The sequence below is a fragment of the Trichosurus vulpecula genome, chromosome 4 (assembly GCF_011100635.1).
Source record: "Trichosurus vulpecula isolate mTriVul1 chromosome 4, mTriVul1.pri, whole genome shotgun sequence".
Lineage (NCBI taxonomy): Eukaryota > Metazoa > Chordata > Mammalia > Diprotodontia > Phalangeridae > Trichosurus > Trichosurus vulpecula.
In genome coordinates, this window is record NC_050576.1 from 107,824,801 (window position 1) to 107,841,356 (window position 16,556).

Genomic DNA, 16,556 nt, shown 5'->3' on the forward strand with positions numbered 1-16,556 from the left:
ATTATAATTCACAGCCAACAAACCAGTGAAGAATGCCTTACATCCATGCAAACACATATCTGGGCCAAAAAAAGCCCAAAGCCCATCCCTAATACCCTACCAATGCACAGCCTTGTTGCCAAGATCAACTGAAATAATATATGTAAAACACAACGAATATCTTAAAAGTGAAGAAGCATAGCGTAAAGAATAAAGCATTGACTCAGGAGGTAGAAGACTTCTGTGAAAATCCCACTGTGTGACCTGGGAAATCATTTAACCTCGCTTGGCCTCAGTTTCTACACCTGTACAATGAGAGGTTTGGATTAGATGGCCCCTGGGGTCCCTTCCAAGTTTGAAATCTATGATCCCATGAAAATAGTGCATGATTTCAGCTAATTATTATTTTCTCTAAAATGAGAAGATGGGACCCAGAGAGAGAAAGTGATTTCCTAGGGGTCTTGCAGCTAAAAAGTGGTGATGCCAAATCTGAAGCCAGATCCTTTGACTTCCAATCTAGCACCTTTCCCATAGCTCAGGTCATGGAATATTAGAGCTGGTAGGGAATGTGGAGGCCGCTGAGTCCAACAATAACTGATCGATTAAGCCAAAGGAATGAATTTCTAACTGGAATTTTAGCACTTGGGAAAGGGGGCTTTATAGTGGCCAGCAAGGAGGGTGACAGCAGAGTGTGTGGGGCAGTAGGTGCACAGCTTCTCACAACTGTAGTGCCCTTTCTATTGTGTGTGACCCAGGGGTCAGCAAATGAAAAGGGGCTAAAAGAAGATCAGGGGGGCTAAGTGCTTCTGGTCAGTCTCCCTGCAGGTCTCTGTTAGCTGGCCTGATTCCTGACTCAGCAGTTCCTTCCAAAGCGCAACCCTGACAACTTCAGGAGGGATCAGGCTGTTGCTTCCTGCTTAGGAACCACAGCCCAACCCAGCTCAGCTCAAGCTCAGCCCCGTGCTCTCCCTGAAAAGGAGGGAGTTGGGGGTGGGGAGGAGAGAGCCCGGCAGTGCCAAAGCTGTTTCTGAAACATCTGCCCTGGCAACTCTCACAGGCACCAGGCATTGTTTCTTTAGGGCGGGTATTTTTGCCAACGCCTTTGTGGTTGGATCCAAGACCCTTAGCACCCAGGTTCACTCTAGTTCTCCTTCGGGAAGTTGGGACAGACCAAGACAGACAAACGGACAGACTGACCGACAGACTGACACGCGGACATAGAACCAACACGTTACTCACAGGCAGGCGGTGGCTGTCCAGCAACTCGGATCAGGGCAGCCACACCGCCCAGGCAGGGAGTTGTGAGGCTTCGGGGAGTCCCTCGGGGATACCAGGGGAGGGAAAGAGGCTTGAAAGGGAAGAAGCAAGAAGATTGAAATAAGGCAGGCCACCTCCCCTAGCAGAGTTTTTTCCCCTATTCCTCTCGTCAACAGACATGGGGAAAATTGCAAAAGAGGCTGAGTCCGATGACATCAACACCGTGGGCGGAGGGGGAGAGCCAATGTTCTTAGTTACTGCTATTCCGTCCCTGGAGAATAATTTCATTCAAAAGCGAGTCTGGGGGTTTGAGGAAGTGAACCGGCAACATGGGACAAGTGGGGGCCCTGTGCCTGGAGAATAATTTCATTCAAAAAGGGGTTTGAGGAAGTGAACCTGCAACATGGGCCAAGTGGGAGAAGGGGTTAGGGGAAGAAAGTTATCTTGTGGGCGTTGGGGGTGGGTTGGGGAGAAACTTCTTCTTGAATTTCCACAGAAAAGATCCAAAGACTTACTTATTTTAGGAACCTTTGCCTCTGCAGCTGGAACCTACCCAAGAATTTGAAAGCGTGTCCTTTTTGGGGGGAGGGGGAGGGTGGAAATCCTGTGTGCATGTGCCCATGAGATGCTGTTAGATGACCAGCCAGGGGGACCCAATGAAAGAAGATCAGGCATCCCAAAGGATGGGTAGAGTGGGTGGGAATATTGGGTAGGGATTTAAGAAACCTAGTTCTAATCTCAGATCCCTGGTTACCTCCCTCTGTTAGGCTCTTCCCTCTTCCTTCCTCTCCCCAACTCCCAGCCCTAACAGACACATGCCCGACTTGTGAGACAGTTGGGCAAGTTCTTACAAATCGTTACCACGAGGGTGGGAGGTTAAAAGAGACCAGCTGGGTGAGTTGGTTCGGGTTCCTTGGGAGAATGAAGCTGTTTAAGGTGCTGCTCCGATTAGACTAAGAGCTGGTAACTCTGGGCTTCCTGGAACGAAGCCCTTAGTAATTACTGTCTGTGGAGCAGAGCAAAAAAAAAAAGAATGTGGTGACCAGCGATTGGCTTCACTCACACAGATTCTTCAGTGTGGAAGGTACTCCCTTCCAGAGGGCATTTAGTCCACTCTCACCTCTAGGATGGGGTCGGGGAAGGTTGCATTAGGTAATCTCGAAGCTCTAAATTCTTCGACCCTATGACTACTTTAAAGGCAGCGGACTCACCGTCACTGGAGTTCTTCAAATGGGTGCTATTTGACCACTTGTCACAAACTTAGTTGAACACTTAAGTACCTCTCTGAACATAAATTTTCTAATCTATGAAATGGGGATGAGTGGTAATGAGCTCACAACATTGTTGTGTGGCCCAGATGAGGATAATGTAAGTACTTTGAGATCTTTAAGATGTGGTATAAATGTAAGATATTTATTGTTATCATTATCATTATTATTACTGTATTGTAGGAAAGGACTACTGTTTCAATTCAAGTTAGATAAAATGGTCTTTGTGGTGCTTTCCAGTTGTACAGTTCTCTGGTTCCATGATCCTCCAGCCTTCCAGACAGGATCCTTATTCAGCCTAGCCTCCCACTACATCCCAGGCCATTGTGGGTTGTCTTGACCTATGTCTTGGCACTGGACTCCAGCGACTCTGGAGGAGAGAGTGAGGCTGATGAGACAGCTCTGTCTCACTTAGATCCAACTCACTTGCAAGTGAAGACATCACCCTCGTCATGTCATTGGTCCTCTTTGAGAACGAAGGATGAACAAAAATAATAACCCAACCTGGCCTAGTATAAGGTATAGTGTGTGAGCAAAACCAATAAACCATTACTTATGCTAACTAATGCAACGGAAACACTAATTCGACTTATACTTCTCAATGGTAGCCATCAAACGTTATTAATCAAATGAGTACAAACATAGTTTATATTATCTCTTAGACAATACAAACATTAACCCCACTAGAAACAAACTAACAATCTGATTTCTCAGGGCATCCCAGTCAGCCTGTCTCACACTGGTACCCAATGACAAGGTGGCCTCTCTGCCCAGCTGGAGGCCATCTGTCTGCCTCTGAGGTGGTTGGCTGGCAAGCCAGTAAATCTCAGTCAGTCAATTAGCACTGCTCTCAGTGAGCTGTGGGCATACTTGAGTCTCAAGTGTGGGAAAGAAGGGAGCCAGACTTGGTTATGACATAAGATCAAGCTACTGATAACTAGGTAGCACAAATCTGGCCCTAGACACTTGCTAGCTGTGTGATCCTGAGCAAGTCACCGTTTGCCTCAGTTTCCTCATCTGTAAAATGAACTGGAGAAAGAAATGGCAAACCACTCCAGTATCTTCACCAAGAAAACCGTAAATGGGTTCGCAAAGAGTGGGACACTACTGGAGCAACTGAACAACAAAATCAGCCTGAAGGCTGGGGGTCTCTGGTAGTTTCTCATAGTTTTAGCTATGAGTGTTAGCTGGTTACCCCCAAATTCTGACTGGCGGTTAGTAACTTAATTTGTTTACCAATTAATTGGATTGGTGCCAGATTACATAAACTAATGATAAGGTTGGTGTTTTTTAAAACCTAATTTTCCCAGTGGTCGTCTGTCTAATCTAGGGGTCCCAAATATTTATCAGTTTTTGAACACACACATGTTGCTTACCAACCTATACCACATATTTTTGTCTTAATACTGAAAAACAAGTTATGAAAAACCAACATCAAAATACTTCACAAAATGGTGGCTAACTGAAAATTGGAGTCACTTCTGTCAAGACAACAAACTTAGTCTCACTAAGCCTAAGCAAAAGGGATTTTCTTTAGTTCCACACTCTACTTGCACCACCTATCTTTACCTGTACGTCCAGGAAGTTCTTCCTTACATCTGGCACGATTCTTTTTGTCGCCATCTTGAGCCAATTTCCCTGTTTCTCCAGGAAGAATCTTAGGGGAGAACTGATTTTTTTTTAAGAAGGGGTGGTCATATTGGATGGCAAATGCCCTGGAAAAACCCAGGTATCAGGTTCCCCAAATGGTATCGTGGTTACGTGGAGAGGGTGTGCCATAGCTACCCTCCCCATCCCGCCCCAGACAGTCTTGTTCTGTAGTGGTTGGTTTTGTCTTTTAGTGATACTAACTAAAACTTGGCCTTTTCTCTGGGGACAGGCTTCATAAAAGGGGTGCTCTCTTAGTCTAGTGGTTTTGGAATTTCAAACAAGTTTCACAAAGGAATCAGACACATAAGTAATATATAGAGTAATAATTTATTGTGGCATAAATTTATTTATTATGGTGTGTTTTACCTCATACAAGGAAAGACTGACAGCCCAACTTCAGATACCCGGGGGTGGAAGCACAGGGTTGGGGAGGAGAGGCTGGGACAACAAGGTAAAGATAAATGATGGAGGTAACCAGACTGGGGAGATCCACGATAGTCCTGGGGAGGGGCTATTCCTAGACTAGGTATATTGAATACTACCAGCTCTCTGTTACTCTTTCAAATGTGTGAGATATTAGGGCTTCCCCAGACCAGGGAAGCTCTCAGTTATCTCTAGATTAGGGTAGCTTGCTAACACCACCGCACTGGCACAGCTTGGTTTTTCTATCCCTGAACAAGTTAAGGTGAGATAAATTTAAGAATATCAGCCTCCTTGAAAAAAACATGTTTTTTAAATAAAAAAACTATTTCAAAAAATCATAAATGAAAACTGCCAATACCTCTTAGAACCAGAGAACCAAATACAGAAATAAAACAAAACAAAACACCGATTTCTTAAAAAAAATTCCCCCATTATATGTTAAAACAATTTTTTAACATAAAAAAGTTTTTGAGTTCCAAATTCTATTCCTCCCTTCCTCCCTTCTCTACTCCCTGAGATAGTAAACAATTCAATATAGGTCATACATGTGCAATCCTGTAAAACATTTCCATATTAGTCATTTTGTACAAGAAAGCTCAGATAAAAAAATGAAGAGAAAGTGCAAAATAGAATGCTTCAGCCTGTATTCAGACAATATCAGTTCTTTCTCTGGAGGTGGATAGAATGCTTCATCATTAGTCCTCTGAGATTGTTTTGAATCATTGGATTGTGAGAATAGCTAAGGCATTCACGGTTCTTCATTGTATAATATTGCTATTATTGGGTACAATGTTCTCCTGCTTCTACTCACTTCATTTTGCTTCAATTCATCTAAGTCTTTCCAGGTTTTTTTCTGAAATTATCCTGCTTATCATCTTTTATATCATAATAATATTCCATTACAGTCATATACCACAGCTTATTTAGCCATTCCCCAATTGATGGGCATCCCTGAAATTTCTAATTCTTAGCCACCACAAAAAGAGCTGCTATAAATATTTTTGTACGAATAGGTTCTTTTCCCTTTTTTTGTTTTTTGATGTCTTCTGATATAGACCTATCACTGGTATTGCTGGATCAAAAGGTATGCACATTTTTATATCCCTTTGGGCACAGTTCCAAATTGCCCTCTGGAATGGTTGGAACACTGATCACTTTTTGAAAGAATTTCCAGAAGTTTTCTCCTTTCTAATGTCACAAGCAGAGAGCTATCAGTGATTGACAAGGCAAAGCCCTAGAGTACAAGCATGAGGAATAGAGGTTTTCAGAACATGGAACGGAGGGCATGCCAGTGAGAAGTAGAGGTTGTATCAGGAGTAGAGTCAACCCAGCACAAGAAAAGCTAGGATCCCCCAAAACAGAAAGATTTTTGGACTATCATAGATGCATGTCATAATGTATGTACCTATGTTTATAAAAAGCTTCCTTTATGGTTTTTAGCACAATCTCCTTTCTATATGGAGTATATGTAATATAGTCTCAAAATGAATATTTCAGAGGTTGCCCCTCTTTTTCTGAGTTATGAATTATATTTGGGAGCAGTTTCTGTGGGATTCTGCCCCATTCCCTTCCCTTTCAGAGATCATGAAGAAACAGCTTGGAGGTAATTAGCATAATCCAGTCCAGCTGTCCTAGAAGAAGATGGACAGTTAAATGACCCAGAAGGGGAATATGAGGTTTTTTTCTTTCTGAATCCCCAAATTACTCAGTGGCAGGCATTGACGTGAACTAGAAAAACATTGATTAGGCGCTGGAGAGAGAGCAATGAAATGACTTCTGACTTGCCATGAGTCAACCCAGAGTGGAAAATAGAGACTCATTTGAATGGTCTGATAAAGAGTTGTCCCCATAAAAGAGCAGAAGGTTTAAATAGGTGGGAGATACTCTAACCCTGAAATCATAAAAGTCTTGTAACATTGTCATCTAATGCTCCACTGTGATTATTCCATAAGCAAACTGCTCAAGAGGTGGTGAGAAGGAAGCTGGGGCCACTTGCTATACGAAAGTTGAATATCAGGGAAAAGTAAATCAGAATAGATACTATCAATGTAGAAGGTTAAATGATCCCTGCTAGGATAGGAGGTCAATAACAGAAGGGTAGTGGAGGCCTGTATAGAAAGTAGTGATGGAAGGACAATTACTAGCAAAAGACTAATGTTGTACGGAATATGACTTTGAGGAGCAAATCCTAGTTTTCCCCTTTGCTGAGGTCCCACTTGGGACAGCACTACAAGTAACAGGAACTGAACAGAACCCTATGGGAGTACAGGTATCTCTTGACTCTTTTAGGTATGAGTCCTTCTGGTGTATTTTACTGTGGAAATAAAGTTTTGAAGCCTTGTGAACCTGTGTGCTTATAAGGGGAGCTATTGTCTATACTTAGGGAATGGCAGATATTAAAGTTCCCAGGTTCCACGTGGGTAAGGGAAACAAGCCAGGAAAAAGAGTTATCTCCAAAATGTATTTTCCCCTTTGTGTCAGGAGGGAGCCTCTGACAAAGGGATTATAGAAGCATTGGGCTTTTTTGAATTAGGGAAGAGTCCAGTTCTGTGGAGAGTGTGGAGATGTTAGAGTGAATCATGAGACAGCTCCAGCAATTTCCAGGCTAGATGAGAAACAGAGAGGACAGCAGATCTTTGCATGTATTATCCCTGCTTCCTTTGGAAGCTGTGAGTCACCTCTCCCTTCTGACTTTCCTGTCTACTTCCTCATAGATCAGGAGTTTTTGGACTTGCCCCTCTCTTCCCCTACATTACAACTCATTATATTGTACCAGCAGCATCATGACTGGTAGAGCACCTCTTATTCCTGTTTCATCCCTGATCCCAGAGACACCATCCATGGTAGTTTCTGTGATAAAATCACAGCTTCTCAGACTTTTGGAGTTGGGAGGGACCTCAGAGACTGTCTAGTCCACTCCATACCTGAACAGAAATATTGTCTACATCATCCCCTAGAAGTACTTACCTGTTGTTTAGTCATTCAGTTGTGTGTGACTCTTCATGACCCCATCGACCACAGGACACCAGACCCTTCTCTCCTCCACTGTCTCTCAAAGTCTGTCCAAGCTCATGTTCCTTGTTTCTATGACAGTATCTGTGCATCTTATCCTCTGCCATCACCTTTTCCTTTCGCCTTCAATCTTTCCCAATGTCAGAGTCTCTTCCAGTGAGTCCTGTCTTCTCATTATGTGGCCAAAGTATTTAAGCTTCAGCTTCAGTATTTGACCTCCCAGTGAATAACCTGAATTAATTTCTTTAAGTATTGACTGATTTGATCTGCTTGCTGTCCAAGGGACTCTCAAAAGTCTTCACCAGCTCACCTCTAAATAACTCTAAAGGAAAACTTACTGCCTTGAGGTGGCCAATTACATTTTTTGATAGCTTTCATTGTTAAAAAGTGTTTCTTTCCATTGCACATATATCTATCTTCTTGAAATTGCTATCCACGGTAGCTTGTTCTTCCTTCTGATACTGTTCTGGACTAGGCTTGACTCAGACCAGTCCAGTGATTGAGGTCTGGGATTGGAATAAAATGAGACATGCATAGATCATTTAACAGTTAACAAAAGGAGGTTTACTTAATAGTAACATGGAAAAGTTGCACATTAAGGAGCCTAGCAGTGATTCAGTTGGGCACACCTTCCCAGCCATCACATTTGCCATGAAGCACGTTTCAAGGCTGAGAAGCCCCTAACTCCACATGCACTGGCTTTTATAATTAAGCAATTGAGAAGCTACATGAATGTAGCTCCTCAGACTCATCAACCGATTAAGTCTTCAGAATGGTGTCAATACTTTTAAAAGAAAAACTAGTCCAATGTGTTGAGATAGATGTTATTCCCATAACATCCCACCCCTTGGTGGCAAGTTTTTAAAGGTTTTCTAGAGGACCTTCCACCACTTAAATCACTCTAGTGCTGTTATTGGATGACCCTGATCTTGGGGATGCAAGAAGCATTGAAGGAGTAGCTTAATGCAGGTAAATGAAGAACAAAAAAACCAGAAAGACAGGAAAAAAATAGTAAGCAATGTTAACAGCCCCTTCAAGGAGTGACTGGATGTGGAGGAGAATGAAGGCTAGAATCCTAGGCTTTCCCTTCTTCAGAACGGCTGAATCGTGGATCTTAATTGTCTTGTTCATGTAGTGGATGATGCCAAACCTTTGCAATTTGCAGTGGGTCTTCCAGTATAAAGTAGAAAATATAAGCAAGTACAATCCCAGGAACATTAAGATTACAGCCCAGATAATGACACTTTCAGCAGTCACTGATCAGCATCAAGGTCAAGGCCATCTATATTAAGGTTGCTGAGATGATTTCAATTCTAATTCCATACAGCCTCTAATAACCCTTTAGCCTCCACTAAAATGTGCTTTCCTTCCTCAAACTTCACATAGCACTTTGTGTCTCACCTCTCTACTGGTAAGGTTTGATTTTGTGTTGTAGTTACTTGTGTATTTATGATATCTCCCTACCAAATACGTAGGGTCACCAAGAATAGTGACCTAGTACAGTGATCTGCACAAAGGAGGTGTTTGATAAATGCACATTGAATGAGAATGAAAAAAAGTAAGGTAGTTAAAAGGTTATTACTCTCTTGCTAGTATGCAGCCTGTGTTGGTGGCATGGTCAATACTAAGACTTTCCCTATATCACAACTCACTCAATATTCCCTGGGACCTTCATATGGGCGTGGGGTGGGGAGAGCATATCAAATCTTTGTCTCTTTGGAGGCCTCTGTGGAGAGACGACTTCTTTTTTCTTCAAGGGCTAGGTAGACAGTTTCGTCTTTTCTCTGTCCTTAAAAAGCAAGATACCTCATAACATTTCCATACCTTGGTTCTCCAAACTGTTTCTAAGAAGAAGTGGTCCCTTGACTCCTGCCTACTGTACTGGCAGCAATGCGGAAGGGTCTTAACAGCTCTAGAATATAATAAGGAAAGGTTCATTCTAGGCCTACCACAGCTTACATTGTTGCTCCTGTGCCACTGCCAACTCCTCTACCCTAGGGGCTGACTGTTGCTCTCTTGTGCTGTGGCTCTGTTACCTACTCTTGCTACCCGCAGGCCAGAGCATCAATGTGTCTAACCTGTCTATGACATTTAAACATTTTTTTTATTTATTTCGTTAAGTATTTTACAATTACCTGTAAATTTTTTTAGCATTTATTTTTTAAAATTTGAGTTCCAAATTCTCTACCTTCATTTCCTCCCTTACCCATTGAGAAGGCAAGCAATATGATACCAATTACACATGCGAAGTTGGGCAAAACATATTTTCATATTAGCAATGTTGCAAAAGAAAACATACACCCAGCCAAGAAAAATAAACTTTAAACAGTATGCTTCAATTCGCACTCAGAATTCATCAGTTCTCTCTCTGAAGTTGGATAACATTTTCCATCATGGATCCTTCGGAATTGTCTTGGACTGTTGTCCTGATCAGAGTAGCTAAGTCTTCCACAGGTGATCATCTTTATAATGTTGGCGTTACTGTGTACAATAAAGTCCTCTTGGTTTTGCTCTCTTCACTTTGCATCAGTTCATATAAGTTCTCCCAGGCTTTTCTGAAACTATCCTACTTGTCATTTCTTATAGCACAGTACTGTTCCATCACAACCATATACCATAACTGGTTCAGCCAACTGATAGGCTTACCCTCAATTTCTAATTCTTTGCCACCACAAAAGGAGCTTTTTAGTACAGATATTTTTGTATAGATGGGTTCTGTTCCTAGTAGCGGTATTACTGGGTCCAAAGGTATGCACAATTTTATGGCCTTTTGGGTCTCTTTCCAACTTGTTTTCCAGAATGGTTGGGCTTATTCACTACATTGATGAGGCCAAGAATAACCACAAAGGATGACTTGGGCAAATTCAAAAATTCTGGTCATCTAGGTTAGGACATGGACTCTTCTTTCTGTCAGTGGTTGCCCTCCTCAGTATAGAAAATTTCTCCTGTTTCCAGTCAGTTCCAACTGAAGGACTCTGTAAAGCAGAATCTTGATTTTATGAACTCATAAGGCTGATGCCCATCTCAGGATCATTGTTCACTCACCTATGCTTGGGTCAACAGCTACAAAACAGAAGAGGCAGCTAGAAGCTTACCATGCACATACAGTTGCTTTTTCTTCAGGGATGGAGGAGGACAGCTACAGCCTACTTTGGGCTCTGCACTGCTGGGCCTCTTCACTGGATAATCCAGCCAGGAGAGTTATAGTTTAAAGTTCCAGAGTGAGGCAAAAGCCATTTCTCCTTTTCAGCCAAAGCAGCCTTCTTGTCCTCTGCAAATTAATTGGGGTGGCTTTGTCACATTTATCCCTATCTCCAACTCCAGAAATGTCCCTTGGTGTGGTGAGCCCAGAGCTGGACAGATATTGCAAACTCTCACCAATTGAGGGAGCACAACCTTAGGGTAGGAGCTGGAGAACTGTGTCAGAGGTAGAGAGGAGAGCAGCAGCAGCTGGGCAGTGGGCCAAGAGAAGGTTTGGCCGGAGAGAGCTATGAGGAAGAAGGAACTTCCTGAATGGTGGTATTGAGGAATACAAGCTGCCAGCAAATTATGGCAGAAGCTAACAGAAACCAGCAAGCAGTTCCCAAGCTATATTGGGAGGCATAGGACCATGTCAAAGGATGATAATGACAGATGACAATTTGGGAAGAGGCAATGGAAACTAGGCCCTCTTAGCTACTAGACTGGTACAGTGGGCACCATGAGTTTGGTGGCGATTGTGTGACTAAACACTTGGTATTTTAGTGAAGAAATGGCACTTACCAGAAGGTGGTTTAAGACTTACCAGCTGGGTCAAAATGTTAGCTATATTTCTATTTTTTAAACATATTTTCCTCAATTACATGTAAATAAACATAAATTTTAACATTTGTTTATTAAAATTTTGAGTTCCGAATTTTCTCCCTCCCCTATCCTTTTTGAGAAGGCGATCAATTTGAGGTAGACTATACATATCTGTATCCCTTTTCTTTAAACATATTTTAATGAACCCTGTTCTATGCTTCATGCCTTCTTGTCTTGATTCTGATATTCCTAGAAGGACTTTTAAATAGAGGTAAATGAGCCATAGAAATATTTTTGGGATGCTTTAGATTGGCCCCAGCCATGTGAGCCCAGAGCTAGAGTAAAGGCCCAAGAGTTAGAAAATTTTGAATTTGAAAGAGACCTAAGTGACTGTCAAGTTCAATGTCTACATCTTCCACATGAGGAAACCAAAGACCACTTTAATTCAACAAGTATTTGTTAAGCACCTATCATGTGTCTAAGCACCAGGGAAACAAAAAATGAAACAATCCCTACTTGAAATGAGCTTACATTCTTCTGTTTTTTGGTTTTTGGAGGGGGGAAGGCAGGGCAATTGGGGTTAAGTGACTAGCCCAAGGTCACACAGCTATTAAGTGTGTCAAGTGTCTGAGACCGGATTTGAACTCAGGTCCTCCTGACTCCAGGGCCGACGCTCTATTTACTGCACCACCTAGCTGCCCCATGAGCTTACATTCTAATGGGGGAGACAGTAATTAGTTAAAAATATATACAACAGAAATATAAAATTATTAATTACATACATTTATTATGTGTGTGTATACACACACAAAATAAATACAAGACAATTTGTCAGGTACCTGATTATCAGTTATGAGGCTTGGAAAAGTCTCCATATAGAGGATGGTATGCATTGCGTCTTAAAGAAAGAGAAGGACTCTGCGAGGAGGAGATAAGAAGAGAGTGCATTTCAGGAATGGGGTACAAAAGCACAAGAGATGGGAATTGGAATGCGGTGAGTGAGACCAGTTTTTCAAGATCACAGAGTATAGGAAAAGGAAAAATATTTAATGAAGCTAAAAGATAGTCTGAGGCCAAGTTGTCAAGGGCATTAAAAGCCTAAAATAGGCAATGGTGGTGTCAACATGTGTTTCATCTTAAAGGCAATGGGAAGCTATGGGAGTTGAAAGCCATGGGGGTAGGAGAATCACATGGTCAGATTGGCCTTTAAGGAAATGTCATTTGGCAGCATTGTGTAGGATGGGCTGGAAGGGAAAGAAATGAGTCAGAGGGACCAACGAGGAGGCTGTTGCAATAATTGAGGTGAGAGGTGATGAATTGATGTGGTGGCTGTGTGAGCAAAGAGAAAGGATCAAATGTGAGACATGTTGGGAAGGTAGAAATGGAAGGATACGGCGACTGTGTGGAGATGTAGAATGAGGGAAAGTGAGGGCTGCCGTGTAATTCTGAAGTTACAGATCGGAGACAATGGAAGGAGAGCGGCGTGTTCATTGGAAATAGCAAAGTTTGGGAGAGGCGTGGTTTTAGGAAGAAAGATGATGAGTTCAGTTTAATACATCTTGAGTTTAAGATGTTTCTTGGATGTTGTTCAGTCATTTTCAGTCATGTCCAACTCTTTGTGACCCCATTGAGGGGTTTTCTTGGCAAAAATACCAGAGCGGTTTGCCATTTCCTTCTCCAGCTCATTTTTCAGATGAGGAAACTGAGGCAAGCAGGGTAAGTCACTTGCCCAAGGTCACATAGCTAGTAAGTGTCTAAGGTTGGACTTGAATTCAGGCGTTCCTGACTCCTGACCTAGTGCTCTATCCACTGAGCCACCCAGCTGCCCTAGCTGCCTGAAACATAAGGAGTGCTTAATATTATCTTGACTGACTTCAGAGAAACGAGAAAGTCAGCCAGGGAGCCAAACAGGAGGAAAATAACCCTTTTGCACATGTTGAGTGAGATAACTGCATTGGTAACTAAGGTAGGGCTCCAGGTGGGGCCAATGAAGGGAGGTCTGCTTCTATCTTCTCTCCCAAGTAGGCCCAAAACCCCTAGCTACTAGGTGCTAAGCTGATGTGGGTGTGAAGCCCCCAGGGTCCTAAGGGGAGTTGCTAAGACCAGAGCCAATAGTAAGAGCTTAAGTTCTGGTCTCTCACATGATGTTTGATTGTGGCTAAAGAGTGCATAAAAAAAGAGAGAGCAGAGCTATTCGCTTAGGGATCTCACTCTTGGAGGTGTGCTGATGTGGAGACTCTGGGAAGCTGTAGTTAAGAGCCCTTCAGCTTGTAAACCCAGATATTCCGACTTTGCTAAGCTCTGGTAACTATGCATTGAGATTTGAATCAGACAAAGTCTGTCTGTCGATGTTTTAATTTGTTTGTATTTGCTCTGAAGTTCAGGGTGTTGGCTTCTTCCCTGAACTAAGTAAATGATATTTGTATGCTGGATTAAAGTAAGATTGTTAACCCCTTAATGGTGCTTTCTTTAGTAAAGCAGATCAAAAGAAACTGGGCTTGCAGCATTCTTGTTGCTGGGCTCAAGTGTTGATTTTTCACCCCCACAGCAGCTGCTAGCTGAATTGTTGAAACAGATACTTATGGGTCATCCAGTGAAAGATGCCCATCAGTCAGCTGGCAATGCAGGAAACGGTGATCCAAAATCTGCCTTGTTGTAACTACTACTCCCATGTTTCTGTCCTCCCCTCAGAGCCTTCCAAAATCAGTCCAGTTTTTCTACAAGACATCCTTTCGAATGTTTGAAGACAGCTATCACACCCTGCCCAGACTATTTCCCAAGCTAAATGCTCTTAGATCCCTCAACCTAATATCAGCTAACATTATTTTAAGAGCTTTACTGTCTTTAAAGGTGACATTAGACTCATTTTTCTTGGGCCCAGAGGACAGAATTAGGAGCAAATTATGAAAGTGGAGGGGAGACAGATTTAGATTTCAAGGAGGAACTTTTCTAATAGTTAAAACTGTCTGAAGTTAGAATGACCCACCTGGGAAGGAGTAGGTTCTCATTCACTGGAGGTCTTTTAGAGAATGCTGGATAACAGCTTCTTGGAATGTTATGGAGGGCATTCCTGTTCAGGTCCAGCCTGGATTAGATAACCTTTTTAGTCTGTCTTAACTTTTAGATTCCATGATCTCAAAAAGCTTAACGGAAACAAATATAAAGTCTTTGTCTCGGGTTCAAAAAAGTATAGAAATGGGATAGATGTTCATGTGAGAGCTTATTGTCTAGAGCCAGTCTGTCAACTAGGGTTTTTTAAATACCTGCTATGTGCTAGGCACTGAGTGGTCTAGCATTCAGTTCTGGGCTCCAACAGCTTAAGAGGGAAATGGACAAAATGTAATGTAAATAGGATGACAATGCATTTATATAGCACTTTAAAGTTGCAAAATATTTTCCATATCCCTCACTCCTAGGAGGCGAGTAGTCCGGTTACTACGGTCCCTGTTTGAAGATGATGAATCAAGTTTAGAGATTAAGTCATTTACCCCAGTTTACACAGCTTGTGAGTATCTGAGGAGAATTTGAACCCAGGTGTCCTGATACAAAATCTAGTGCTCTTTCCATTTTTCCATGATACCTCTGTACCATGAACCAGCAAAAATTCCCATAGTCTCAGTCAGTCACACCTATTTACATAAGGAAGCATTAAGGATTCATTAATCTGGAGCCTTAGAGCCCCATGGCAGGGCAGACCTTTGCACGGCTTCCCATGGTGCCTCATTCTAGCAACATTTTCAGATAAAGATGCCATTAGCAGAGAAATATTTCGATATAACAGCTGGTTAGAGGAAGCTGTTTGGGACCCACCTAGCGATTTCTTTCCATTATTTCCGTCCAGAGCACTTTTTTCTTCTTTTGGAACGAGGGAGTGGAGGCAGACTGGTTCACAATGTATGTGTGTATGTCTCCTGAACTTAATATATCCATGACAAGGAACTACTGAGATGAGATTCCATGGGCTGGCTAATCGCAGAGTTGAAAAGGGCCCCAGGGGCCATTACGTTCAACTCACTGCTGAAGAAGAATCCTTTTTGTAGCATGCTTGGCAAGGGGTCTTTTAGTCTGCTTGAAGACCTCCAGATAAGACCTCTTACCTTCTGAAATAGCCACTTTGGGACCGCGCTAATGTCAAGAAGGTTTTCCTTAAATCAGGTCTAACCTTCTCCATAGCTCCTAGCCATAGATCCTGGTTCTGCCTTCTGGGACCAAATCTAAAATTTATCTTCTGCATGACAGCCATTGAAATACAGAGACACGACTATCTGGTTCCCCCTGAGTCTTCTCTTTTCCAGGATAAACATCCTCATTCTTTCAAATGATCTCCATATGGCACAATTTTGATAAAGGGAGAGAGGGTGGAAGGAAGGAAGGAAGGAAGGAAGGAAGGAAGAAGGGAGGAAGGAAAGAAACAAGCATTTATGAAGCACATACCATGTGCCAGGCACTGTGCTAAGTGTTTTCCCCATATTATTTCATTTAATCCTCTCAACAATGTAGGGAGGTAGATATTATCATTTCCATTTAACAGTTGAAAAAATTGAGGCAAACAGAGGTGAGTGACTTGCCCAAGGTCACATGGCTAGTATGTGTCTGAAGCCAGATTTAAACTCAAGTCTTCCTAATTTGGGTCCCAGGGCTCTACCCACTTCACCATCTAGCTGCCAATTTTGAGGCCCTTCTTCATATTGATTGTTCTCCTTTTGACCCTCTCCATCTTATCAATCTTTTTCTTAAACTGTGGCACCCATAAATAAATGCAATACTCCAGCTGTAGTCTGACTGAGGGGGGGTGGGGTAGGAAGGGGGAGAATGTTATTGCTAAATCCTTGAATTTGTACCACTTTTGATGCACCCCAATGTTATGTTAGCTTTTTTTAGCTACTACAACACATCGATAACTCACATTGGGCTTGTATGCACTAAAACCTTTATATCTTTTTGGAACCAACAACTGTATTATGATGTCTCTCCCATCCTATACTTGTGAGATTGATTTTTTGAACCCAAGAGTAATCTTGACATTTTTCTCTACTGAATTTCATCTGCTTAGATTCAGTTCGATGTTTTAGTCTGCCAAAGACATTTTTAGTTATCCATCACAGGTCTATGTCATCTGCAAAGCTGCCATCTAAGCCTTTATTCAAGTCACTGATAAAAATGTGAAACAATACAGGGTTAATT

The 16,556-nt window shown here is 42.2% G+C and overlaps 1 protein-coding gene across 1 annotated transcript in view; it reads right to left on the reverse strand.

Moving 5' to 3' along the window:
* RAB7B (RAB7B, member RAS oncogene family) overlaps positions 1 to 1,287 on the reverse strand; it is a 31,528-nt gene extending 30,241 nt beyond the window's left edge. The window contains exon 1 of the mRNA XM_036757813.1: positions 1,219 to 1,287. The gene's annotated coding sequence lies outside the window, so the exon portion shown is untranslated. The remainder of the gene's footprint in view (positions 1 to 1,218) is intronic.
* Between the last annotated feature and the right edge of the window lie 15,269 nt (positions 1,288 to 16,556).